At 44.6% G+C, this 27,382-nt stretch overlaps 1 protein-coding gene and 1 long non-coding RNA gene across 2 annotated transcripts in view; one reads left to right on the forward strand and one right to left on the reverse strand.

The window, feature by feature from the left end:
* SLC35F3 (solute carrier family 35 member F3) overlaps positions 1-27,382 on the reverse strand; it is a 160,923-nt gene that overhangs the window by 93,247 nt on the left and 40,294 nt on the right. The gene's annotated exons all lie outside the window — the stretch shown is intronic.
* LOC143841601 (uncharacterized) overlaps positions 17,891-27,382 on the forward strand; it is a 41,568-nt gene continuing 32,076 nt past the window's right edge. The window contains exon 1 of the long non-coding RNA XR_013232738.1: positions 17,891-17,928. This is a non-coding gene — a long non-coding RNA (uncharacterized LOC143841601). The remainder of the gene's footprint in view (positions 17,929-27,382) is intronic.

The following is a 27,382-nucleotide window of genomic DNA, read 5'->3' on the forward strand; positions in this document are numbered from 1 at the left end:
GCTGCAGTCAGGAGCTCTTTCATTAGGAGCGAGGGTCCTGATTTCACTAGTTCTAGGGGATCCCCTGATGGTAATTCGGAGACCTCAGCCTGGCCTCAACCATATGCTTGGTGGAAGAGCTTCATCTTGCAGGTCCTGCAGAAAGCTGATAACTCCAGCAGGGCCCCTAGCTCTTCTGGGAGATCATTCCACCAGGTTGGGGCCAGGGCCAAAAAAGCAGAGTGCCCTGCGGGGGGCAAAGGCTAACAAGCGGTCCTACAGATGAAAAAATGCCATTTGGGCTACCTTTGTGACCTGAGGCTCCTTGGAAAGGGAGGCATTGAAGATCACCCCCAAATTCCTGGTGGTTGGTGCAGGTGTTAATTGCACCCCATCCAGGCATTGGGAGGTGCTCTTCCTGGTCCTGCCCTCATCACTCCTGCCACAGAACCTCCATCTTGGAGGGGTTGAGTTTCAGGTGGCTCTGTCTGAGCCATCCAGCCACTGCTTCCAAACATCTGGCCAATATTTTGGTGGGGAGTCCATCTGCATATTGGTGACAACCGAGCCCATAACTCCAGACCAGTGGGCTAGAGGGTGCATGCAGATGTTAAATAATGTGGGGGAGAGAACTGCCCCCTGCGGAACTCCACAAGGGAACCTACAGGGTCTGATAACACATCCCCCACAACGACCCTCTGTGACCAGTTCCAGAGAAAGGAGACCAGCCAGTGTAGCATAGGACCAGCCAAGGAGACCCCCTAATCCTGGCTCCAGCAAGGTGGTGGGCCAACGGCTCATGGTCAACCACATCAAATGCAGCGAACAGGTCTAGAAGTACAAGGACCTGCCCTGGTCCAGCTGGTGCCAGATGTCATCTGTCAAGGCAACCAGGATGGTCTCCACCCTGTGGCCAAGATGGAAGCTCGACTTGTATGGGTCCAGGGCCAAAGTTTCCTCCAAGAATGCTAGGAACTGGTCTACTGTGGCCCACTCTACCATGTTACCTAGATGCAAAACTGGTCAGTAGCTGGTAGTGTCCTGCGGATCCAGTGATGGCTTTTTCAGTAGGAAGCGAACCACTGCAATGCAGATATACCTTCAGGTGTGTAGCAGTGTTGGTCTGAAGCAGCAGAACAAAGTTTGAGTCCAGTGGTATCTTTAAGACCAGCAAAGTTTTATTCAAGGTGTAAGTTTTTGTGGGTATGCTCACTTCGTCAGAAATCTGTTCAAGGAATCTCTGGAAGCCAGCTCTGTGAGGAGGAAGGAATGCCATGTGTGTGTGTGGCAGTTAAACTGTTATGAAATTAATGTAAGTGCAGAGGTAGAGAGATGCCCTAGTCACCGAAGGGCTTTCACTTTAGCTCGCTGCAATGCCCTTCCTTCAAGTGTACTAGAGGGAGATGCAAGAAAATTCCTTATGCTGAAAGGAAGTGCTTCTGTGGCTCTGGTCAAATAGAAACAATGGAACATATCCTTCTTCACTATCAGTATTATAATGATATATGTTCCATTTTTATTGCACCATTGTTATATAGAGTCCCACCCAGGGCAGTTGGGCAATTTTATACCTCCTTACTGCTCACAGACACCAATTATGCTACAACATATAGTGTTGCCAGGTTCTGTGCTGCAGCCATGAAAATTCGGCGGAATATAACTAATGCCTAACCGATTCAGAGAGCTGTGATCAGAATAATTCCCTACATGTATTTCCTGTATGTATAATCTAATTTACGCTCTAATAGTTTTATATTCTAAGCTATTTTATATTATTATAAAATCTATGTTTTTAGCTGTATTTTTTGTAATTGATCGATTGTTAATTTTCACTCTGCTGGTCTATGACCATAATAAAGATCTGAACTGAACCCAATGCCCTTGTATAGTGTGAGGTACTGCCTTAACTATTGGTAATATGGATTACCTGGCTGCCCATCAGCTGCACCCCCAGTTTGCCTGGAAGTCAAAATAGCAAACAGAAGGGGTTGCCTTCATCTTGTTCCTTCTCCTCTCCATGAGCATCTCTGCTGTTGTCAAGGGCTGTTTTACCTCCTTGACCTGGCTTCCTGCCTCCCTTTATCTTTCTTCCTAAACCTCATAGCTCTGGTCAACAATTATGGCCTCCAGCAAGGAACCTTGACCTTGTAAGATGTCTAAACTACCCATAGCTGACTGACACATTCTCCCATTGGCCACCAGCAGGGGTTGGGGTTGGGTTGGGTTGTCAGTCCAGGAATTTGGAGGTGGGCCCCGAATTTGGAGCCTGGCAAGCCAGTGGGGTACAATGCTATACCATCCACTCCATCCCTGCAGTCTGGAGATGATCTGTAGTTCCAGAGGATCCTGATTTCCCACCTAGATGCTACCATTCCTACTTTGTACTGGTTCACCCAAACATTGATGTACCTACAAGAAGTATTAACTGCTTTTCAAGAATTTTAAAACAGTGTGCAAAACCTTATCCCACCATAGAAGAAACACTTTCCAAAGGCTTTTTGTCAATATTTAAATAAAATATGATAGTATAGAAACATAGAAGATACAATGGTATAATTAAAAGCTTAGTTTAAAAAGCAACATCAGGTAGAAGCAGCAGAGAAATTTTCAGTCCTCTGTGGAATTCCTGTAAGATTACCCAGCAGCTGGCACAAAGGCCCTGTTGTGCATGGCCTTCCTGCAAGGGGAAACTTAAGAAAAGTCTTACCAGCTGACCACGGGACCAAATGCTTTGTGAGACAGGCTTGGGTCAGACAACGTAGGCCTTTATAGGCCAAAGGCAGCACCTTAAACTTGACCAAGAAGGAGGCTTATTCACCACTATCCTTCTATACATAAATGTATAGACATGAACTTAATGCAGATACCAATTTAATTGGAAAAAACAAAATAAGGAAATAGGGAGATTCAGTAAACAGCAACACAATATGCAGTATGGTAATTCCTTGCCAGAAAATGTGGAGACGGTTGGGGCTAGCAACAAGTCTCTTTTATTTACTTCTTTTCACAACTGGGAAAATGTCTGCCATTAATCACTAACTGTAACAGTTTTATTCCCGCAATGTTTTTGTGAACGACAATTGAAATCAAAGGACTGATTTGCTTTTCTAGTGAGGAATGACCATACTGCATATTTATAGAATCATAGAGTTGGAAGGGGCAATACAGGCCCTCTAGTCCAACCCCCTACTCAACGCAGGATCAACCCAAAGCATCCTAAAGCATCCAGGAAAAGTGTGTATCCAACCGTTGCTTGAAGACTGCCAGTGAGTGGGAGCTCACCACCTCCTTAGGCAGCCTATTCCACTGCTGAACTACTCTGACTGTGAATTTTTTTCCCTGATATCTAGCCTTTAGGATGTTGTGATGCTGTTTACTAATCTGCTAGTAATTTCCTTTCTCCTTATAACTGTACTCTTATGATCCCTGTTCCATTGTCTGAGGAAGTGTGCCTGCACACAAAGCTTACAACTTGAATAAATCTTTGTTGGTCTTAAAAGTGCCATTGGACTCAAAATTTTGTTGTGTTATTTCAGATCAACACGGCTACCCACTTGATTCTACCAGACAAGTGTTACTGACCAAACTGATAATATCCTACAATAACTTTGATAAATAAATAAATAAGGATCAAGACAGCAAGCGGTTATGCACACTCATCCAAGCATCTTGTGTACATTCGCTGGTTAAATCAATGCATCATCCAAGACACTGGAACTAACAGAAGCTGTAGGAATCTCAGCTACAGCAGAAACAAACAATGCAGCATTCAAGTTCAATTAATTGCAGGCCATTTTATTTGCTGTGTCTTGCAAGAAAGTCAAAGCTGGTTATAGATAGCTCAGCTGGTTCTTGCACTAGTGGTTCAATTAAGTTCCTGACAATCCAGAATAACTCTAAAGGGTGATTATTAGAACAAGGTTTTGACATATTTTCTTTTGCTCCAGGAATCAGCTAAAAAACGTAGGTCCCAGACTCATTTTCAGCCTTCAGAGTTTTTTATATTAAAGACCATACTTTCTAATTATTACTTCCTCAAACCAAACACTAACCACATATTCTCATAATATTACTCAAACTACGAAATGACAAAAGCATTTAGGTATATAAACAACTATGAGAAAATTCCTGGCTGTTTTCATAATAAAACCATTGCATAAAATACCGGGTACTTTTGTGAAATTCCTAAGTGCCATGGCTACCTGGCCCCTGAAATTTATCAAACATGTATTAAAAGATGCAACATTGATGGAGCAATAAGATTTTGTCATCACCAGTATGGCCACAGTCTAGGGCCCTATTTGTGTTTACAGTTTAATTATGATTCTTACTGAATTGACGCAGTATCTCTTTCATCCATATCCTGTTGACATCTATTCCTGCACTCTGCATGTATCTTCTTTCTCAGATTTCCTACTCTAAATTGCAAAGTTTAAATCTGCACAGCAATTAGAAAAACTAGCTTGCTAAGATTTCCCCTCCCCTTTGTTTGAGCTGTTGGTTGGTTTTCAGCAGGAGCAGGGCTTTCACTTCCAGGCTTCCCATTTTAATGCGTTTCAGTGCTTCCAACATTTTATCACAAATGTTATGTTGTAGAAAAAAATTATGCTGTAAAAGAATTTTTCCTGGGTTGCCAGTCCCCTTAAGTAATGTGATAAGCATTCATGTGTCAGAAGAAGTAAAGACAAGCTATCCTTGCCTTGAGTCCCCATGTGTTTCACATGGGGAGGGGGGGGGGGAGAGAGAACTATGATTCCCAGTCTTTACTGACTGACCCACCACAAACACATTGCATTCAAAGCCTCTATGCCTTCACAGCATGAAAGCTCAGGCAGAATGAAGGCAGCACCAGGAGTGAAAGAGACTGCTACTGCTGAGAGTCAACCAGTCAGCAGAGACCTCTGCACAAGTTCATGCTGGAGTCATGGTTGGAGGAGAGTGAGATGGAGTGGAGTGGGGGAGAAAATCTGCAAGAGGCAGAGCACTTGCACCTGGAAGAGTTGCCGTGGGCCCACATTTCTCTGCTGAAGTGGAGAAAATCCACTCTCGGATACTAAGCAATAAGTAGTGTGACTTCAGAGTCAATTCTGAGCAGTGCAGACAGGAGAAAAAACCTAGTAGCATCAGAGTGAAGATCAAGGTCAGATGCAGATAGCTTTTTTTTAAAAAAGCCAAACGCAAAGAGCTTTAAAAGCCCAACGCAGAAGACCTAGGCCTCTAGATGAACTGTATGATTCAGCTTGAGTCCTTCACTACCTACATTTTAATCATTATCATACTTGTTTTCATTTCCAGTAATTCTTGGGAAACAAAGAGGCTGAGTTGGATCTATGAACTGTCTCTCTCCCCTGCTTTTAGAGAACAAGACCTAAGAGGTGAATTAACAGGGAACTTACTGTTTTATTGCTTTTATTGTTTATGGTTTTATTCTTTTATCATTTTACCTGAATTTACATTTGGAGATTTAAATTGTTGTACACAACCCTGAACCTAATTAGGGATGGGTAGTTCATAAATCGAATAAATAATAATAACAATTGCCATAAACCCTGTTATGACTCAAAATAACCTGCCCTGCAACTTTGGGTTAACCTGGGTGTAAACTGCACAGAGCTTTTATTCCAACCCCAGATCAATTCAGTCCCTGCCCTCTACACAGAATGCGATTTCCATTTGGATTTTGTGCAATTTAAATTCTTCTTCTGCAGAAAGAAGGATTGATCTGGAGTGACCCAAACTTTATTGTGTGATATCTTGGAGTGCTTTTAATGCTCAATATCTGGATTGGGAAACCAAGCTCTGTGGTAGAGAACCTCTGATAGGCCACACCTGCTCATATGACAAACTTGCCTTAAAGGAGAAGCCCCTAATTTCTCTCAACTTCTGTCGGTCCTGGATTTTTCCTCCCTCCTCTGCCTTTTTCGATCTTCTCCCCAACCCCTCCAAGAAAAGAAAGAGGCTCCCTGCCTGGCTCCTCTCCCTCACCATCAAGAAAAGAAAGACAGAGGCTTGGTTTCCCCCCCCCCCCTTCTGAACTACCCTAACCACATGCAGAATACTTTCCTGTTTCAATGGGGAGGGGGGGGGGAGAGGAAGACCCGAGTTCAAAGCGATCTGAATTCAACAGGATTGACAATGGAATAAAGAAAGTAAGTGCAGACTCTGCCCTGGAGTGCTGGCCAAAAAATTGATCCCTGTAAGCACTGTGACAACCAACAGCAAGACCACAACTGTCTTGTTGGCTGTAAATTGTCCTTCGCTTGGAAGCTCCCATTCTACAGCCCAGTATTAGTACTGAAGTACAGTTCTAGGGGGGGAAGTCTTCAACAGAGATGCCCAGTCATTAGTAAATTGGAACTGACTCCACTGGTCTTTGTTGCATATTTTAAACATGGATGCAAAAACTGAACCTTTCAACAGAGCTGAATGAAAGAACTGTGAAACAAGAAGATATAATTATGAACTGTTTAGGAAGGAAGCAGAAAGTAAATATTCGTTGAACTGTAGGAGCTCTACTAAGGAAATAAACCATGTATCTCACATATTCTGATAGCTTTTTAAAAGTCAATTTTTCCTCCTCTAATTTCTGTCCTAGAACCTGCTTCCTTCCTTGATTTCTCTGCATAAAAGTACCCTAAACCAGTGGTCCCCAACCTTTTTATCACCGGGGACCAGCCAATGCTTGACAATTTTACTGAGGCCCGGGGGGGGGGGGATAGTCTTTTGCTGAGGGACGTCGCCGCCTGAGTCCCTGCTCCACTTGCTTTCCCGCTGACGTGCTGACTTCTCGCTGCCCACTGTGGGGTGCTGCCAGCAGCAGCTGCGTAGTGCCACGCTGAGGGGAAGCCCCAGCCATGGTGGCCACCGGAGCGCACCAAAGGTGAGCCGGTGGCAGAGTGGAAGGGCAGCCCCCGAGGCAGCAGCCGGGGAGGAGGACGAGGAGGAGCCGTGGCCTGGTACCGACTGATCCACAGACCGGTAGTGGTCTCCAGACCAGGGGTTGGGGACTGCTGCCCTAAACATTCCTTAAGAAGTCTATTATTTCAGTATGCACTTCAGCTAACATTTCTGTTAGTAAAGATTTTCATACAGCAAGGAAAGAGAATAAGAAAGAAGGATGAAGGAAAAAGAATGTGAGCCTGAGGCATTTCAAGGCTTATTCTTGCACCAATCAAACCCAAGGGATCTTTCTTTATATTTCTTAACAGTATTTCTGAGGGCAAAACAGAGAAAATCAGAATCCAGGCTTGTGAGACACAATCCAGTTTACCAGTTAGAGGACCAAAGGTTTATATTATGCCTCATTAAAAATACAAAAGTAAACATCATCTCAGTAAAATCATCTAGAAAAAACAGAACAGATTGAAGAGGTGGAGGAGTGGCACTGTATGTGAGGAAAGGGCTTACCTGTCAGGAAATTCTAGTGAAGGAGAGCATATCTACAGTGGAAAGCATCTGGGTGAAAATAAGCGAGGGGAAAACAAACAGTGTGGTGGTTGGTGTCTGCTACCGACCGCCTGACCAACGAGAGGATGTGGATGCTGCAGTTTGTGAGCAGCTTGAGAAAATATCCAAACGGCAGGACCTTGTCATCATGGGTGACTTCAATTTCCCAGATGTGTGCTGGGAAACAAACTCTGCGAAGCGTCCTCAGTCATGCAACTTTCTGACCTGCCTGGCTGACATTTTCATTTATCAAATGGTAGATGAACCCACAAGAGGTTTGGCCATACTGGACTTAATACTGACCAACAGGCAAGAGTTGGTGGATGAGGTGAAGGAGGTGGGGACCCTAGGGGGAAGTGACCATGTCCTCGTAGAATTCCTTTTGAGATGGGGAGCCAAGGAAGCTTGTAGCCAGACACGGATGTTGGATTTTCGTAGGGCAAACTTTAATAAACTCAGAGACATTATGAGTGTCATACCATGGACGAGAATGCTGGAAGAGAAGGGAGCATGTGAAGGGTGGGCGCTACTCAAACAAGAGCTATTGCATGCTCATTCAATGACTATCCCAGAAAGATGAAAACACTGCAGGAGCTCTAAGAAGCCTATTTGGATGAACAGAGAACTTCAAGAGGAACTAAGAAAGAAAAGGAAAATGTTCAGGAAATGGAGGAAAGGACAGAGCTCTAAAGAAGAGTACCTACAGGTTACTAGGCACTGTAAATCAATCATCAGAAAGGCCAAAGCTGAGAGTGAGCTAAGATTGGCCAGGGAAGCCCATTGTAACAAGAATTTTCAGTTATGTGAGGAGCAAACGTAAAGTAAAGGAGGCAATAGGCCCACTGTTGGGTGCGGATGGACAAACTCTAACGGAAGAAGCAGAGAAAGCAGAAAGGCTTAGTGCCTATTTTACATCTGTTTTTTCCCACAGGTCAAAGGGTTTAGGCACATCTAAAGATGGCAGTAGCCAAAGGATAGTGTCTGGGTGGCAGGTTAACATGGATAGAGAGGTTGTCGAGAGGCATTTAGCTGCACTGGATGAGTTCAAATCCCCTGGGCTGGATGAAATGCACCCGAGAGTGCTCAAAGAACTTTCCAGAGAACTTGCACAGCACAGCCCTTGTCCATCATCTTCGGGACCTCTTTAAGGACTGGAGATGTCCCGGAGGACTGGAAGAGAGCAAACATTATTCCGATCTTCAAAAAAGGGAGGAAGGATGACCCAGGAAACTACAAACCAGTGAGTCTTACCTCTGTTGTGGGGAAGATAATGGAGCCAATATTAAAGGGAGCAATTTGCAAACATCTGGAGGACAATTTGGTGATCCAAGGAAGTCAGCATGGATTTGTCTCCAACAGGTCCTGTCAGACCAACCTGGTTTCCTTTTTTGAACAAGTAACAGGTTTGCTGGATCGTGGAAATTCGGTTGATGTCGTTTACTTGGATTTTAGTAAAGCTTTTGACAAGGATCATGATGTTCTGATGGATAAATTGAAGGACTGCAATCTGGATTTTCAGATAGTTAGGTAGATAGGGAATTGGTTAGAGAACCGCACTCAAAGAGTTGTCGTCAATGGTGTTTCATCAGATTGGAAAGGTGAGTAGCAGGGTACCTCAGGGCTTGGTGCTCGGCCCGGTACTTTTTAACATATTTATTCATGATCTAGATGAGGGGGTGGAGGGACTACTCATCAAGTTTGCAGATGACACCAAATTGGGAGGACTGGCAAATACTCCGGAAGATAGAGACAGAGTTAAATGAGATCTGAACACAATGGGAAAATGGGCAAATGAGAACAATTTAATAAAGATAAGTGTAAAGTTCTGCATCGGGGTCAGAAAAATGAAAAGCATGCCTACTGGATGAGGGATACGCTTCTAGGTAACACTGTGTGTGAACAAGACCTTGAGGTACTTGTGGATTGTAAACTAAACATGAGCAGGCAGTGTGATGCAGCGGTAAAAAAGGCGAATGCCATTTTGGGCTCTATCAACAGGGGCATCACATCAAAATCACAAGATGTCATAGTCCCATTGTATACGGCACTGGTCAGACCACACCTGGAGTACTGTGTGCAGTTCTGGAGGCCTCACTTCAAGAAGGATGTAGATAAAATTGAAAGGGTACAGAGGAGAGCAACGAAGATGATCTGGGTCCAAGGGACCAAGCCCTATGAAGATAGGTTGAGGGACTTGTGAATGTTCAGCCTGGAGAAAAGGAGGTTGAAAGGGGACATGATAGCCCTCTTTAAGTATTTGAAAGGTTGTCACTTGGAGGAGGGCAGGATGCTGTTTCTGCTGGCTGCAGAGGAGAGGGCACGCAGTAATGGGTTTAAACTTCAAGTACAACGATATAGGCTAGATATCAGGAAAAAGTTTTTCACAGTCAGAGTAGTTCAGCAGTGGAATAGGCTGCCTAAGGAGGTGGTGAGCTCCCCCCCACTGGCAGTCTTCAAGCAAAGGTTGGATACACACTTTTCTTGGATGCTTTAGGATGCTTAGGGCTGATCCTGCGTTGAGCAGGGGGTTGGACTAGATGGCCTGTATGGCCCCTTCCAACTCTATGATTCTATGATTCTAACTCTATTACATGTTTGAATTCCCATAATAGTCAACCAGCAAGCTAAGCTGAATGAGTTATGTATGAACACTAATGGTCTTCATTATCGGGTACTTAGCCATCACAAAAGGAACAAACTTAAGATTAGGAAACTCTCTGTGTGCAACAAAACAAAATCAGAGTCCAGTGGCATCTTTAAGACCAACAAAGATTTATTCAAGGCTGGATCTTTCAAGTGCATTCTTCCTCAGACTATGCTAAGAGTGCTTGCACTCGAAAGCTCACACCTTGAATAAATCTTTGTTGGTCTTAAAGGTGCCACTGGACTCTGGTTTTGTTTTGTTGTGCTGCTTCAGACCAAGACGGCTACCCACTTGAATCCATCTCTGTAAGTGATGATGGTAACAGGCCCTGAGGAGCAACTGGCTTTAGGGAGGGGATGGAGGAGGCAGCGACAGACTGCATATATAAGGTTAGAATACCCTATTTTTCTAGGCTTTTACTGTTGTGAGCTACACAAGATGAAGGCTGAATTGAAAGGCTACTAGTTCTGTGAACTGAAGAGTTTTACATAATTGTTGAAGAGGTGGGATAAAAAAGTGAAGTTTCAAGTACCACATTTGACAAGCAGGTGGTGCTGTCATCAGCTAGAATGTTAAATAAGGGGAGATGCATCACTATCTATCCCAACAGCAGAGCTATAGCTTTCTTCATGCAGTCATCACACGACATGGATCTTTAATACTTTAAAGCCATTAGACGCAAATGTCTGCTATTGTTTAAGGGATGCATACTTGCTAGGGAGTAAATCCCATTGTTATTTCAGATTAAAGATGTTTAGGATTGTATTAAGTGGCTTGGACAGTATTAACATCTGAAAAATTCAGATAACAGAACTAGTTCAAAGAATCTCTACTTTCCCTCTGATAGTTGCTGGCACTGGTTTGGCTCAGCACACAAGAAAGCAGAGTTCATTATGTAAAAAAATAAGCCATCTTCATTGAAAATTACAGAAGTGGTATTGCATTCTTGTTAAAAGAGAACTGCTCTAACCATAAATAGAGGAATTTGAATCTGTATATTGCTGATAAATGTGACACAGCAGTTCCTAAGGTAATCTCATCAATAACAAACATGTAGCCTTCTGTTATCTAAAGCAATAGAACCACAACAACGTAAAAAAGCCTTTCCGAAGGCACATCAAACACCTGTAAAACCTGCATAGGATGTGACATTGAACACCAAGATGTAAAATGCATTCCCGGGGGGGGGGGGAGTGTAAAAGATGTAAAATGCAATCACTGGCATGAGGGCAATTTTTAGAAGAAGAAGAAGAAGAAGAGTTGGTTCTTATATGCCGCTTTTCCCTACCCGAAGGAGGCTCAAAGCGGCTTACAGTCGCCTTCCCATTCCTCTCCCCACAACAGACACCCTGTGGGGTGGGTGAGGCTGAGAGAGCCCTGATATCACTGCCCGGTCAGAACAGCTTTATCAGTGCCGTGGCGAGCCCAAGGTCACCCAGCTGGCTGCATGTGGGGGAGTGCAGAATCGAACCCGGCATGCCAGATTAGAAGTCCGCACTCCTAACCACTACACCAAACTGGCTCTCATTTATGTACACTTAAGCCACACAGGCACACATGCAAAAAGCCTGATTAGTAACTGACAAAAAAACCATGGTAAAAGCTGTTCCCAGGAGCTCATTCAGCAGCAAGTGTCAGCCAGACCATTTCCGCACGAGTCATTTTCCTTGGTTCACTCCCCCCCCTTTGTTCACAGGGTTTATTCAGGCTTCCAGATGACATTGCCTCTCTCCCGTGACTCTCCAGGGGCTGGTGCAACTCTGCCAGGCCATTGCTCCATGATAAAAGAATGCGGATAAATCCACAGTCTCTTTTTTTATTGTGGGACATAACAAGCAGCAAGTCACAGCAGGGATATCAGGAAGGCATAAAGCGGGCTGTCCCTTTCCCCACCCTCCCAACTAGCCCCCCACCCCCAAGAGTCACTTCCATCATCCTCCCCCATCTATTTTTTCAAAGCACTTTTTTCAAAACTTGCTTCTGCAGGGTCGGCAAAGGATCTTGCTCCCTGGAGCTGCACCGCAGAGGCAATCTAGAATATGTATATTTTAAATAAAGGGCTAGAACTGCATTGCCCAGACCATTTCATGCTTAAGTAGAGCCAAGGGGAAGAGACTCTGTTTTCCTTCCTTCCTTCCTTCCTTCCTTCCTTCCTTCCTTCCTTCCTTCCTTCCTTCCTTCCTTCCTTCCTTCCTTCCTTCCTTCCTTCCTTCCTTCCTTCCTTCCTTCCTTCCTTCCTTCCTTCCTTCCTTCCTTCCTTCCTTCCTTGGGACTGACCATATGGGACCATATGGGAGGGAGCCGAGGCAGGGTGCCTCGCCATTTGTTCCTATGCCCTGCTGTGCTGCTCAGTTCAGAGCCACACTGCAGAGCTGGGAAAAAGCAGTGGGGCATCCCACCATTTTTCCCTTCACCTCTCTGTGCTGCTTGCATCAGTAAAGCCCGAGCCACTCCCTGCCATCTTCCCTGCTGCTTTTTCCTTCACACCACTGCTCTGCTCTGTTTGGAATCATGCTGCGGAGGCAAGGGAATGTGACTGCCTTCTCCTTTGCCCCTCTGTACTGCTCGCAAATCGAGCTCCCCTACAAACGGAAGGGTAGAAGACATGAAAACACTGCTTGGCTAGCTTCAAATCATTATATATTGTGGTGGCTCTGCGTTGCTATGTGAATCTTGATTTTTTTGCTACAAAATTAATGTTTCTGTGTTTGGGGGGGGGGGTTTGGGGGCTGCTAGGATGTGAGACTACGGTGCTGAAAGGTTATTGGTGGCTGATGCCATGTCACATTGACTGACAGACCAAAACGGGGAGGGGGGGGGAGGGAAGCAGGTTGTCCTGACTTCCACTCAACCACCTGATTTGTCAGGAAGCAAAAACCCAGAACAAGACTGGGGGATAAAGTGAGAGGAGATTCCTGTCAGGAAGGCAGAAACCATACAGTGAATGGGCACAGATCTATAACCAGGAGGCAGCAAGCCTTGGCCACCTCAGTGTGGAAACGGTCCCATAGATTTAGCAGAGAACATATTCTTTTAAACCTAGACAGCTTTCACAGGAGAAAACAGGATCTAGGATCCTTATACTTTATAAAAAATGTAGAACAGTAAAAGAACCTCCTAGACCTAGTTCAATTACACAGAGAAAGACAGATGTGACCTCATTTCATCTTCAAAATGCTGAAGACTGACTTTTGTGTTCATTGTCCTCACTGTAACATGGAATATGGTACATAAAAAAATGACTAACCCATCTGTTTTAATAATGGTGTTTTCCTCTGAAATAACTCTTGCCAGTCTGTTTGAAAGATTGTTAAGGGTTTTTCCAAATCAAGGGATCATGTCACAGGATTATGAATTCCATCAATGGAAAAAGCAGTGGAAGTTACTTTTACATTTAAAAAACAAATAGGAGAATAATTGATTTGGTAGGGAAGCAGGGAAGATGTGAGTGAAAACAGAATTACGAGATGAGGAAGAGAGTGATAGGAACTTGGAGAAAAGGGCAAGAGAGGGAAGAGCTCTTAATAGCAGGACATACATTTTGCATATTCAAATGGGCAGCTGTGTTGAAGTAGCACAACGAAATCAGAGTCCAGTTGCACCTTTAAGACCAACAAAGATTTATTCAAGGCGTGAGCTTTGGAGTGCCAGCACTCTTCGTCAGGCTAAGAACTCCGCTCCTTCAGAAAAGGATGAGAGTAATCTCTTCACAAAAATGGTACTACAGCAGTAACTTCTTTCAAGAGAATATGCCCTCCATTTCCTCCATCTCCACCATCAGGACCCCCGAATTCTTTTCTGGGTTCAGTATGAAAACAGCTCATACCATCACCGCCTTTACCTCCTGTCATCTGCACTTTTCGGCGGTCTACAAAGTATCGGGGGTCAGCTTCTTTTCCAAAATGTTTCTTTTATGTCCCATCTGCTGAGACTTGGAGCACTTTGCGCAACTTGTGCTGAGGTCCCGGTGCCAGCTCTTCACTCATTTCTGCAGCAAGCAACTGAGCACGTATGCATATGTGGGTCTGCATCTTCCTTCCAACCAGGTCCCAAGGATTTTTTGTTTGCAGCATATTTGTCCGGGCCTCAGCTTACAACAGCCATTTTCGGACGGGTTTTGCCATTGGAGGACTTCCTTGGGACCTGGTTGGAAAGGAGATGCAGACCCACATCTGCATCTATTTAGTATAAGAGTCATTAATTTTGAGCATTGATGGTTCCTGCATAGGTACAAAGCTGCTTTGCCTGGTCTTTGAGTCTAACATTGAACGACATCATCAAGGGAGATTGATTAACCCAGCAATGAGAAGTCTGTTCAAGGGAGTTTGGCTTGCAGTAATGTTTGTCGTGAATTCTCAGCCTGGTTTTAAATAGTTTATAGGTAAAGCAACCAATTAATATGCACTTTTATTTTAAAAGTACCAAAAACACATGCTATATTTTGATTCAAATCGATGTTTATATCACCCAGATAACAATCAACTTAAATCAGTCATTTAATTCAGCTTATTTTAAATCAGTCCCTCAAGGGGTAGGTTTTTCTTCCCCCTCTTTATTATGCTCTGTTTATTTTGGAACATCATGTGAGACCTTTAACAACAGAATAGCTAGGCTGTTTTGCATGACATGATTTATATGTGTCAAAAATTTTCAGTAGGCTATGAGGAATGCTCTTATAAATCTGAAAAGACTTGTAACAATGTGTCATTCTTGTTCTTCCACAGAGATGTTACTGCAGATTTAGCATGGTTTTTTTAAATAATATTTCTTCAGTGTTTGCAGTGAAAATTTGACAGGGTAGTTTTCTAGAACCTCTGAGCGCAACCCTACACAATTACCATCCAGGAGCAAAAATCCTACTGAAATACAGTGGCATTATGGCTCCAATCCATGACATGCACAGTAATGTTAAAAAATAACCCCTTGGAGAAGGGAAGAACCAAGAACATTAAATGATATCCAAATCAATGCAAACTAATACATTTTCCAATTTTTGTAGAGTAAAATGTACCTTACTGTTCAGTACGATACTATTAAGAATATAAATTATTAAACTGATGCACTGCTGCGTGTATGTTGACCCAACCAGAAGGAAATGAAGAAACCTGTTCATCATATACCTTTGGCAGCCATTTTGTCAAGCTGTTTATCTGACAGCTTTATCTCTTTGTTTAGAACATAAGAGCCTTGTTGCATCAGACCAATGGTCCATTTTGTTCAGCATCATGACTCACGCAGTGGCCACAGTTCTCCTGGAGAAAATAGCTGCTATGGAGGGTGGACTAGTGGCATTTCTAGGGGCAAAGCCCCATTGCACCCAGGAATATAAGAGGCGCTAGCACATACACCTGCACTGTGACCTTCCTGGGTTCTGGCCCTCCTCCCCCGCTCAACCTTGGGATCCAGTGTGGTGAAGTGGTCAGAGACTAGCAGACTGTAATATCAAGAGCTGAGTTTGGTTCCTCATTGGTTCCTCCAATGCAGTCAGCTGGATTTGCCAAATTACAGGTGAGCCTGGAAACCTTCAGGAAGATGAAAGAAAGACAGGATGAAAGAAACAGACAGAGAAAGAAAGAGAGAGACAAAGAAAGAGAAGGAAGGGAGGATGGAAGGAAGGCATTTGTTCTCCTGAAGAAAACAGTTGCTTTGGAGGGGCACTGCCCCCCCCTAACCCTACTGCTGTACAACAGTGTCCATATAGGTCCCCACTTTCCCATCCAACCCCACATCTTCCAAAGGCCAGCCAGGCAGGCCATGGGGGGGGGTGGGCTGCCACCTTCCCACCCCCTATATCAACCCAGGGCTGGGCCAGAAAGGTAGTGGGGGGACTGCTACCTCCCCCCCCCATTATCCGAAAGGCTAGGCCAGGCAAGGAAAGCCACAGGGGGGCTGCCTCCTTTCTGATCCTTCCTCCACCTCTCCCAAAGGCCAGGCTGCTCTGAGAAGATCATGCAGGATGGGCTGCCTCCTTCCCATCCATCCCCATCTTCCAAAGGGCAGGGAAGGCTATGGAGGGGGCTACCTTCTTCCCACCCACCCCACATCTCTCAAAGGTCCTGTTAGGAATGACTTCATGGGAGGAAAAGCCTTGCTGGGAGCTCCCAACTTCACCCAAGCCTCAGATAGATGAGAGCTTAGCCCAGCCAGATGTTCAACAGGCAGAGAGCTCTGAGGGAATGAAGCTGCAGAGAAACCAAGGCTTAGTTTCTAAAGTTGATGCAGGAGCTCCTCATTCCTCTGTCCATCCTCCAGCTGCAGCACCCTGCCTTGTCAGCTCACCTGAGCCAATTAAACAATTTCAGCAAGGTGCTGGAAAAGAGCTCCAGTCTAAAAGGCACTACAACATGTTAGCAAGACAGTTGCTGACTGCAGAAGACCATAAGTCATCTCAGAGTGAGGGTTGTGAGGCTGCTGACAGCCTATATTAACTTGAGGCTCGAAGGCCTGGGTTGTGAACACAAGCTGTGATCCTCTCCTTCTGCTGATGCCCTTGGACTACCTGAAGGAACCTTTGACTCACTGGACTGAGTTAAGACATTCATTGCATTCTGTCTGTCCCTTGGCATTCTGTTTTTGAAATACTAATTATTTCTGTCTCCCTTGCAGCTTTTCCGTGCTTCCATCCAGCAGAGAGCTTTAACCTGAGACTAACATAGGAGGAAAAGGAAGCAGCTGGCTTCCCTCCCTTGCCTGGGGTAGATGGAGGGTGGGAAGAGGCTGAGAATGGAACAACTTACCAGCAGCAGGGCATTTCAGAGAGGCCAACACCTCCTCCACCAAGCAAGGAGCAGGAAGAGGACAGATAAGCCCCATGATTGGCCCACTTTAACAGAGTATTCTTTCCCTACTGTCAGCATACCCCCAGGACCAATCAGGTAGGGAGTGAGTTGGCTGCATGCAATTTGAACTGATTGGCCTTCATTGGCCGATTGCAATTTGAACTGATTGGCCCTTACTGGCAGAGTGGTATCTCTCTATTGGCAACATACTCCTAGGGAGGGCAAATCAAGTAGGGATTTAGTTGTCTGCATGAAATTTTAACTGATTGGCCCTCATTGACAGTGTGGTATTTCCCTATTGGCTGGACACTCCCAGTGAGAGCCAATCAGGTAGGGATTAAGTTGTCTACATGCAAGTTGAACTGATTGGCCCTCATTGACAGAGTGCAATTTGTACTTTGGTCCTTATTGGAAGAGTGGTATCTCCCTATTGGCTGGACACACCCAGGGAGAGCAAATCAGGTAGAGACTGAGTTGTCTTTATGCAATTCGAACTGATTGGTAGATTGCAATTTGCATTGCCTGGTCCTCATTAACAGAGTGTAATTTGCACTGCTTGGCCCCCAATGGCAGAATGGTATCTCCCTATTGGCAGCCTACCCTCAGGACTAATCAGGTAGGGAGTGTGTTGGCTGCACGCAACTTCGACTTTATAATGTTTAGTGATAGATGATATTGGTAACTTTTGTGCTGTTATATCCTTGCATGGTCCATGAACTAACAATGTAATACTAAATAGAATTGCACCCTTCTAAGACCATTGACTTCACTGAATTTAGTTTTGGAAGGAATGGACAATGTCACTTAATGCTAGCACTGATTTTGGAGTTGCAAATGGTAGTAGAGAGGTATATAGCTGTATATAAGGTGCTTGCTGGTCTTTCCTTTGTCTTTTACCTAGAATGCTAGGTTGTTTCCATAGTGACCTAAAATTTTATGTCACCACCCTTTTAGCTGCACGGAATTTCCTCAATATCACACAAAAATTGGGTTCCTCAGGCACAGATTTGGAGGAAAGATTTCCATCTCACAGCTTTTTGGAGTTCAGAAAATGGCAAATTCCCTCTCCGGGAACTCACGGTAATCCAGATCATGTGGTTGGTATTCAAAGTGGCTTTTCTCTTCTTTCTATTCCCTCAACATTCTTTCATGGACCTGTGAGCCCATCTCCCTGCTTCTCCGCCTCTTTTCATTCCCTCCGTACGCTGCCACCATTTTTTTTTGTTTTTGTATTTCTGGTTGAATTAAGATGCATGATTGTTTCTAGAAATTAATGCACTCACAAAATAAAAACCCTTATCTCCATTATCAGCAGCTAAAAATCAGCTTAGAATGACCACCTAATGCGTGTCTGGAACTCTTGGATGTCAGGAACCAGGCAGAAGACACCGGTCACTTAAATAAGCACTTCCCCATGACCATTATTGTAGTGAAATCCAAAAGGGAACATTTATTCAGCAGAGCTATACAGAAAGGAATCAACAGAACAATTCGATGAACAAACCCTTTGGCAGAGACAAAGGATCAATGGCCCTCATAGGGGTTAATATACCTGAGGTTGAATAAAGGAGGGAGGGGGGATTCACGAGGCGGGAAAATACAACAGTTCTCATCTGGCCCTTACTTTGATCTAAAGAGTTACCAGTGTTGAGACTTCACAGAGCCTAGCAAGGTCAGGAAGCATAAGGGGTTCTGGTGGAGGGAAGCTTTGGAATGCAAAGGGAGGAAAGGAACCAACGAGTGATTTATGGTTTTACAAGGAGTAAAGCCTGTTGTATCCAAAAATACAACTTGACTGTATCCACATACAGAAGTTTAATATTTACAAGAATTCTTCTTAAACTAACATATAGCCCTCCAGTGATGAAAAAACAATATTTCTCCATCATCATTGCATCTAAACATAGTCATTAGGCAGAAATGTTCAATGTGGTTTGGAGGGTGGTCTTACATCATAGCCTGAGGGACCTGGACTCTGAGTAGACAATGGCATTCTATGATGAATTTGCTACCTATTTTGCAGACAGAATTGCTTAGATCCCTTTGGGCTAGATGCTGGTGTGGGTGCGTGTTCAGATGCATCTATTTATTCAATTTATATGAATATTTAGCTATCAGACCCCAAAGTGTGGACAACACTTTGTCCTTCCTCTCAACACTTGCCCTTCCTAACTGATAAAAAACTGCTAGAGGGCTGGCCATATGAGTAAGGGGATGGGTAAATGCTTCCTTGAGAGGTATTGAGCATAGGGAGGATCTCAAACTTCCATTATTGGGCAAGGTAATACAGCAGATAGTTGCTTTTCAGCTCTAGGGGCTCTTGAAAGGGGCTGACTTTCTGGTCCCATTTCAATTTGGCTTCAAGCCAGAATTTGGAATAGAGAGTATTTTGATTGCCTTGGTTGATGTCTTCTACCAAGAACTAGACAGGGGGGATGCAATCCTACTGCTACTGGATATCTCAGAGGCCTTCAATACCAATGACCATGGTATCCTACTGGATTGCCTCTTGGTGTTGGGTTCAGTGGCACTGTGTTATAGTGGTTCGAATCCTCTCTGGGAGGTTTCTCCCAGAATGTTATCATGCATCCTATGCTGTTTAATATTTATATGAAGCCACTGGGAGAGGACAACAGGACGTTTGAGCTGCAGTGTCCTCAATATGTGGATGATATCCAATGCTGCCTTCCTTTCTTACCTAATTCTAAGGAAGTTGTGGATAATCTAAACCAGTGCCTGAAAGCCATAATGGATAAGGGTGAACAACATTAACCTTGATAAGGCAAAGGTGTTCTGAATTAGTAAAAAGGGAGATCAGGGACTTAAGATCTCTGCTTTCATTGATGGGGTTACACTCCCTTTGGAAAGCCAGGTTTGCATCTTGGGAGTGCTACTGTCAACACATAGGTGATCTTAGACAATCAGGTGGCTGCTTTGCTATCTGCACTAGCCACTGAGCCTTTTGATTTGATGGTGATATATTAGGAAAGATTCAGGAAGTGAAAATGATTAGAAGATCAATTGAAATGGAGACAATGTTATATTTCTAACAGATTTGCTAGAATCTGAAAAAGGATTGAAACAAATATTTGATTAGTATGGGTCAGCATCTGCTTATAAACTTACGGTAGCTCTGTTTTTTTAAGATTAATAAATAAGATGGAAGATATGGTATGCAGCCAAATATAGGAATATATTATCACAATAGATGGTTATAATGTTATAATGCTATAGAGAAATAATTACTAGTTTCTTCTAAAATCCTGGAAAAGGCCTCTAATGGTAGGGGGCAAACATCAGCTGTAGATAGGCTGAGACAAAAAAAAGGAGTGGGGAACACTTTCATATGGATATTCCACTGCCTATGAATGCATCTCCATCTTTGGGAGCCCCTAGATGTGGACCCCTCAACCATTTTGAAATGTGGAGGGGGGTCAGGGAAGAGCTTCCTGGAGCCACTCTGAAAGTTTGGAGGCTATACCTTAAACCCCCACCCCTAGGCCCCAGGAAAGGCAGGAACACCAACATTCCCATGATACTCTATGGCACCATTGACTTCCATGGGAGCCAAAGTAGCTGAGTCCTTTGATAAATGAGTTAATTAATATCGTTCCTGATTTGGAGTGGGAGAAAACATTCAAGAGGCACACTTTGTTGAATTAAAAAATATTTTATTTCTGGCATCACCTACACACATCTGTCTATCCGTTGTTCCAGGAAGTTCTCCATTTTTAAAAAAATAATCTCGTCCCCGGGAACAAGGGAGAGGGAAGGCGGGAGCGAGGGAAGGATGCTGCAGATGACTTCTTTTTAGGGTAGTGAATCCATTTTTTGGGATTCCCAGAGAAGCACTTTAAAATGGAGGCTATAGCAAGCAGTCAGCGGGCCAGATGCTGGATGTGGGCAACGTCATGTGAAGGGGCCGGAATATTCAGCTTGCATTTGACTGGCATGATGCTACATTAAAGGTGATCCACTTTTATTAGGCAACAACTTGGTTTTGCAGAGAACAACAGGGACTGCAGTTGCTAGCCTTAGGCTTCAGAAGGGCAGACATCACCAGCCAAGCAACAGACTCTACTAGCCAAGGGGTGTCTATGGCCACATGCATTCTTTTTGAAGGGGAGCGTGTGAGGCTGTCCCTTCAGCCTAACTGCCTGGAGATGAGGTGTACTTCCAGGGATCCTCAGATCCCACTTGGAGGCTGGCATCCCTAAACCTCAGTGGGGTACAATGCTACAGAGTTACCCCTCCAAAATAGCCCTTTTTGCCCAGGGAGCCGATCTTTATAGTCTGGACATGAGCAGAAATTCCAGAAGATCTCCTGGCCCCATCTGGATGTTGGCTGTCCCTAGTCTGGAAATGTTCATTGAGGTTTGGAAGCGGGGCCTCAAAAGTGTATAATGCCTCTGCAGCAACCTAATCAGCCACATATAGTGCCCCTGGCCAATTTCAAGTCAAGAAAACATTGCAGAGAGGAGGTAAGGTTGCCAGAATGGTGTAGGTTCATGTTCTGTAATTCACCATTTCCTGCAGCAGGTTTTTCAGCTTCCAATCTCTATGATATTAATTTACATATATATAACAGATATATAACAGAAAAGGGATATTTTTGCAACAAAGGAGCTAAAGACTTACTTACTGTTAGAAAATGGAAGCTGGGAATTCAGTTAACCTGCTGCACCTAATTATATAATAGTATTCTAAAGCTGATCTATTTTTTAAAAATTGTTAAAGGCCTGGTGGCCCAGGTGAGGGGGTGATTGCTGTTGGGGGACTTGAGTCAGGAAACTGCAGGGAAACATGCCATGTGAAAGCCCCATTACTGCTACACCTTTATTTACAGCTCTACCAGAATAGCTCTAGAGCTAATTCCTCTAAAACAGTCTTCCTAATGCTGCAACCCTTTAATACAGTTCCTCATGTTGTGGTGAACACCAGCCATAAAATTATGCAAGTGTTATTTCACAGAAATTAAACTGAAACTGACCAATAGTGTGAAGATCCATGGTTCATGATTATATATAGAAACTAAGAATAAAGCCCATTTTAAAGGACAATAAAATGGGCGCTAGGGCCAGGCCCCCCGCGAAGGCTTCCCGGAGGGCGATGCTGCTCCAGCGGTCGGGAGAAGGCGGCACGGCCCCCCCCCCCCGGCGGCTCTCAGGAGCCTTCTCCTGGCCGCTGGAGCAGCCGGGAGAAGGCAGCGCGGCCCCCCAGAGGACTCACCGCATTGGCTGGCAGTTCAGTCTATGCGGTGATTCCCTGGCCGGGCGAAGCAGCCAATGGGGAGCCGAGCTTCGCACGGCTCCCCATTGGCTGCTTGGGCCGGGATGGACACTCGGAGGGGCCAATCAGGAGCCGCTTTGGCCCCTCCGAGTTTTTATCCTGGACAAGGCCCGCCCTAACTCCTCCCAGACAGCCATTACTAAATTATTAAGTCCGCGGTGTGCTGTGGGCGGTTTAAAGATTGTTTTTTTTCTGGGCTTTCTCAGTTCATTTCTGCCTCTTGTTCTACCATGCCAATCTTGCTCTTTTCCGCTGCTCCAGACAGATGGACACTCTCTCGACCTACCCTGCAAGGCTGTTGTGTGGATGGTGCTCCCCTGCTTGCCCTGCCATGACCCCTGTGAAATGGTTGTTCGACCCCCAAATGGGTCCCAACTCCCAGGCTGAGAACCACTGTTCTATACCTATTAAAACCCAGTACTCTTCTAAATGATACATAGAATTCATTACCTGGCTACTGCATGTCTTCTGAACACTTGTAGTGTCTTCCTCTGAAGAATTTTAATACTAAAATTATTATTATGCTACTTTTGAGACAAATTTGAGATAAAATATCAAATCTTGCACATTTCAAGCAAAAGCATTATAGGAATGGCAAAGGGTATAGTAAAACAAAGATAAAAATACACAAGTATTGATGTCATAAGAAATGAGTTCAAAAGTGTCAAAGAACAAAATACAAAAGAAAGAAACAACATGAAGGACTTAATTCCCTTTCAGATGCAGCTATAATATCAATTTTCATATTTCTATTTTTTAAACATTATGTTAAAAAGTGCTATCAAAAAAGGTGGGCAACAAAAACATGGATTTGAGGATGGAAACACATTGCTTCTCTCCATAAAAGATGATGACATTAGGCAGAAAGTACATAAAGGATCAAAGCATCACTGCTGATATTCAAGTCTGCCAAATAATCCCAACAGAAGTGAGTTCAGGTGTGTCAGACATCAAAGGAACTATTTTTACCCCAGTGCTTCCAAAAAATCCAAATGTTCTTTTCATATAACCAACCAAATCTTTACTATGTTTGAAATCCAAGCTGAAGGTATCAATTAACCAACTGTGACTAATCACAGCTTTTAAATATAATACAGACTTTGAGTATGGCTTTTAACAAGAACACTTGTGGACAGAGGAAACAAATATTTCCCCTTGCAAAAAGTGAGGAAAAGGTGAGGAAAATATTTAGCCTTGCTGCAGATTATTTTCCTCTTGTTAAATTTCCTTTGGTTAACATCTGGTTAAAACCAAAGAAATAAAGCCATACAGTACTTTACTTTTAAATATTTAATAACATGGGATTTACTTCTGAATTGTTCTGCTTAGTATTGCTCCCTTAGTCACAGAAAGAGTAGGTCCACTCAGAATTCTACTCAGTTGTGTATTCACTGGATATTCTCAGGAAAATGTTCTCAGGATGCCATTGCAAATTTCACATGCCCTCGAGGTACCTATGAATACACACTTGAATGAATGACAGAGTCTTATCCTGTTTTTAAAAACATAACTATACTTCTGCTGACCAAAATACCGAATAATTAATCTGTTTCTTGAACAAATGAACCTGTGAAGAAGAAAAATATACTGTTTATACAAAAGGTACAGATGGCTGATGAACAATAACATTGCTGCTTGTTTAACGCCCATCCAGTTTCAAATACAGACTATATAGAATCATAGAGTTGGAAGGGGCCATACAGACCATCTAATCCAACCCCCTGCTAAATGCAGGATCAGCCCAAAGCATCCAAGAAAAGTGTGTATCCAACCTTGAAGACTGCCAGTGAAGACTATCCACTAATCTTTATGGGTTTTATTTCTCCAATAACTTAAACAACAATATGTGTGAGAGAGTGTGTAAAAAGTCCTAACTTTATGAATTAATAACCTCAAAAAATCCCAAAGATGCTCAGGAGCCATTCCACATGGTAGTGGCAGCACCAGGCCACCGCCAGTGCATTGCGGCAGAGCAGCATGTTCTGGGGCTTATTGTATCCCTATGGGGGACACATTTCAGTGGCAGCGCTGGTCCACCACTTTCTGTGTCTCCATAGGGGACACAGCCATGGCAGGAAGGTTCCATCATGTGTGGGGGCAGTGGGAGGGATTTTGCAAAGCTAGGCTCCTCTGGGCTAGGCCCTCTTGGCTCTTGGAGTGCTTAAAAGTTCATGGAAAATATCTGCATACCCTTAAAGTGGGGCAACGGTGGGCTACAGTGTGCCAGAGGTCAGCCTGGCAGCAATATCATATGGGAGTGGTCATTAGTCCTACTTCCATATGGGCACTGTCCCAGCCTTTTCCGCCTGCGCAGAATCGGTCCAGAGTATTGCAAACTGAGTGCCGTGGCTTCCTTGTTTGATTCAATCCATCTTGTGTTGGGTCTTCCTTTTTCCCTGCTGCTTTCATTTTTCCTAGCACTCTTCTCTTAATGTGGCCAAACCAAAGTATGGCTATTTAACTTCCAAGGAGAGTTCATGCTTTATCTTAATCAGTTCCCTATATATAAAAGAAAAAGGGCCATGTAGGTGGCCCTGTCCGGGCCCAGGCACCACCCTGTCTGGGTGGTGTCTGGGTCAGCGGGCCAATCCAGATGCATCCAGCAAAGCTGCAGACCCGGCACGAGGGCTTTGGGAGCTGGCCGTGGGTGTGGGGGGGACGGAATTCCTTCCTCTTGGCCCTGGAAGCCCTCCTGCCGGCTCACTGAGCTGCCAGGAGGGCTTCGGGAGCTGAGAGGAGCTAGCCATGGGACGTGGAGGGAGGGTTTTCCTTCTCCTCGGCCTCCTCTTGCCACCTCGCGCAGCTGGCAAGATGACTTCGGGATCCAAGAGGAGGGGGCTGTGGGGGTGGGGAGGGCCTTCCCTTTGGCCCCCAAAGCCCTCTTGCTGCCTCGCACAGCTATCGAGTGGACTTGGGGAGCCGAAGGGGAGCAGGTGGGGGGGATTCCCTTTCCTTTGCCCTGCAAACTCCTCTCGCACACCTGACGACAGGTGTTCGCTGCCAGAAGGGAAGCCTTTCAAAGCTTTACTCCTTGTTTGATATAATAAAACATATTATTTGTCTTTTTGATTGTCCATGGTATCAGTAAAATTCTCTTTCAACACCATATCTTTAATCTGCTTGGGGAGCGGTATACATAATTGGCTAAGGGCTAAATAGACGGAGAGTGGGTGGGGCCGGTCCAGGTGAGGGCCCAATCGGAAGGCGCTTTGCATTCCTTTTGAAGGGATATACGTGAGGGGAAAGAGCTTTCCCTTCAGCCTAACTGCATAGACCCTACTTTGAAGCTGGCATCCTTAAACCTCTGGGGGATACAATGCTACACAGTCACCCCTCCAAAGTAGCCATTTTTGCCTGCGGTGCTGGTCTGTATAGTCTGGAGATTAGCAGCAATTCCAGGCCCCACCTGGAGGTTGGCTGTGCCTGGTCTGAAAATATTCCTTGAAGTCTAAAAGTGGGGCCTCAAAAGTGTGTAATGCCCCCGCAGCTACCTAGCACCCCCTGACCTATTTCAGGTCAAGAAAACATTGCACAGAGGAGGTAAGGTTGTCAGATTGGCGTAAGTTCATCATCTGGAATTCCACACTACCTAGGCATGCACAAACCTGACTAAGGTCAAGACTGCTGTGCACAGAGGGACCTCCTCTTAGGGTTGCCATCTTCCAAGTGAGGCTCTCTACCCCACCTCCCTCATGGAGTTTCAGCTATGGGGAGAGGAAGTGAAGGCAACTGGAAACTGCTTTGAGACACCTGAAGCTTGCTGGGTGACTGCGGGCAATTCCCAGGGCCATTCCGCACTCGTCCAAAATAGCACAATGGTTACAAATTGAAATCGCTACAGTTTTGCCATTATGCACAACGTCATTGACAATCTGCAACACTCCTGAAACCGATCTGCAAAAAGCGCTTCGTTGTAGCGCTTTCAGGGAAAGTGGATTCACCCTCCGGAAAGCACTGCAGTCCTGCAACCAATCTGCAACACTAGCGGAAAAGTTCTGTGCGTTACCATTGTTGCGGTTTCTGCAAAGTCCCTCCCCCTGGCTCTCTCCTCTGATCTTCCGGCTAAGCGATTGCCAATTTTTTTTCTCCGAGCGAGTGGGGATCAATGCACTTGCAAGCCTTTGTTTACCCAGTGAGGCTTCCCCGGCTGCAGTCCCTCTGTTTAAAGTCACCAAGCACAAGCAACACAGAGGCCCGTTTGCTGGTTTATTTTCCCTTTATTTTTCACACTATTTTCGGCCAAAAATCACGCCCGTGGTGGGGGGGTTTCACTCGGGGGGAGCGTGGCAACGATGAAACAGCAGCTCAAACACCACCTGCTAGCTGGATGGGTCTCTCCATTGCAATGAATCAACGCAGATTCGTTGCAACGTGTGTGGTTTTTTTTTTTTTTATCTTCCTTAAAGGGAAAGGGGCTGTTTGGGAGCATGATAACGGCTGCCCATTGGCTGCTTGACGGCCAGGGACGGGACACAGCTTAGCAATATCGCTTCCTGGCTAGCAACTGGAAACCTGTGGGAAACAATAGAAACGCAACTGGATTCCACTACAAAGGCAGGTATGCATAATGATGAATTCCACTATTTAAAATGGCGATTTTTCATTCTGCAACCAATTTGCAACATGGATCCTGGTGCGGAATGGCCCCCAGTTCTCTCAGACCTCTCAGAGCCCCACATCCCTCACAGGTTGTCTGTTGTGGGGAGATGAAAGGAAAAGGTGTTTGCAAACCACTTTCAGACTCCTTTGGGTAGTAAACAACAGGGTACAAAAATCCAGCTCTTCTTCTTTTTCTAAGGAGCAACCATGAAAGAAGCATGTGGGCACATAACATTTTATCAACAGTAAAAAAATGGAGACAGAAGAAGCAGGGTGGACACCTGTGTACTGTGACTACCCCTTGTGTATTAGAGCAGTGGAATAAGAAGGGAAATGATGTTGAATGCAGAAGTGGGAGGAATTGTTTGTCATGTAATCTTGACCTAAGAAGAGTTTCTAGTCTGATTTTCCCTTCACATATCTGAGGACATGGCTCTGGAAAGCTCATCTGTAACCACTATGCCACAATTCCAAAAGATCAGTCCTCTCTCACACTCAATGAACATTCTAAACCACAGGTTCTTGACACCCATATCTCCATACCCATGCCCTCATTTGCCACTACGCCACCACAACCTCCCACACAACACACAGACTGGACAACTCCTCCCCTTCTTCTTCCCACTGCCAAGTTCTGTATTCCTAG

This window comes from Paroedura picta, chromosome 1 (assembly GCF_049243985.1).
Source record: "Paroedura picta isolate Pp20150507F chromosome 1, Ppicta_v3.0, whole genome shotgun sequence".
In the NCBI taxonomy this organism is placed as follows: domain Eukaryota; kingdom Metazoa; phylum Chordata; class Lepidosauria; order Squamata; family Gekkonidae; genus Paroedura; species Paroedura picta.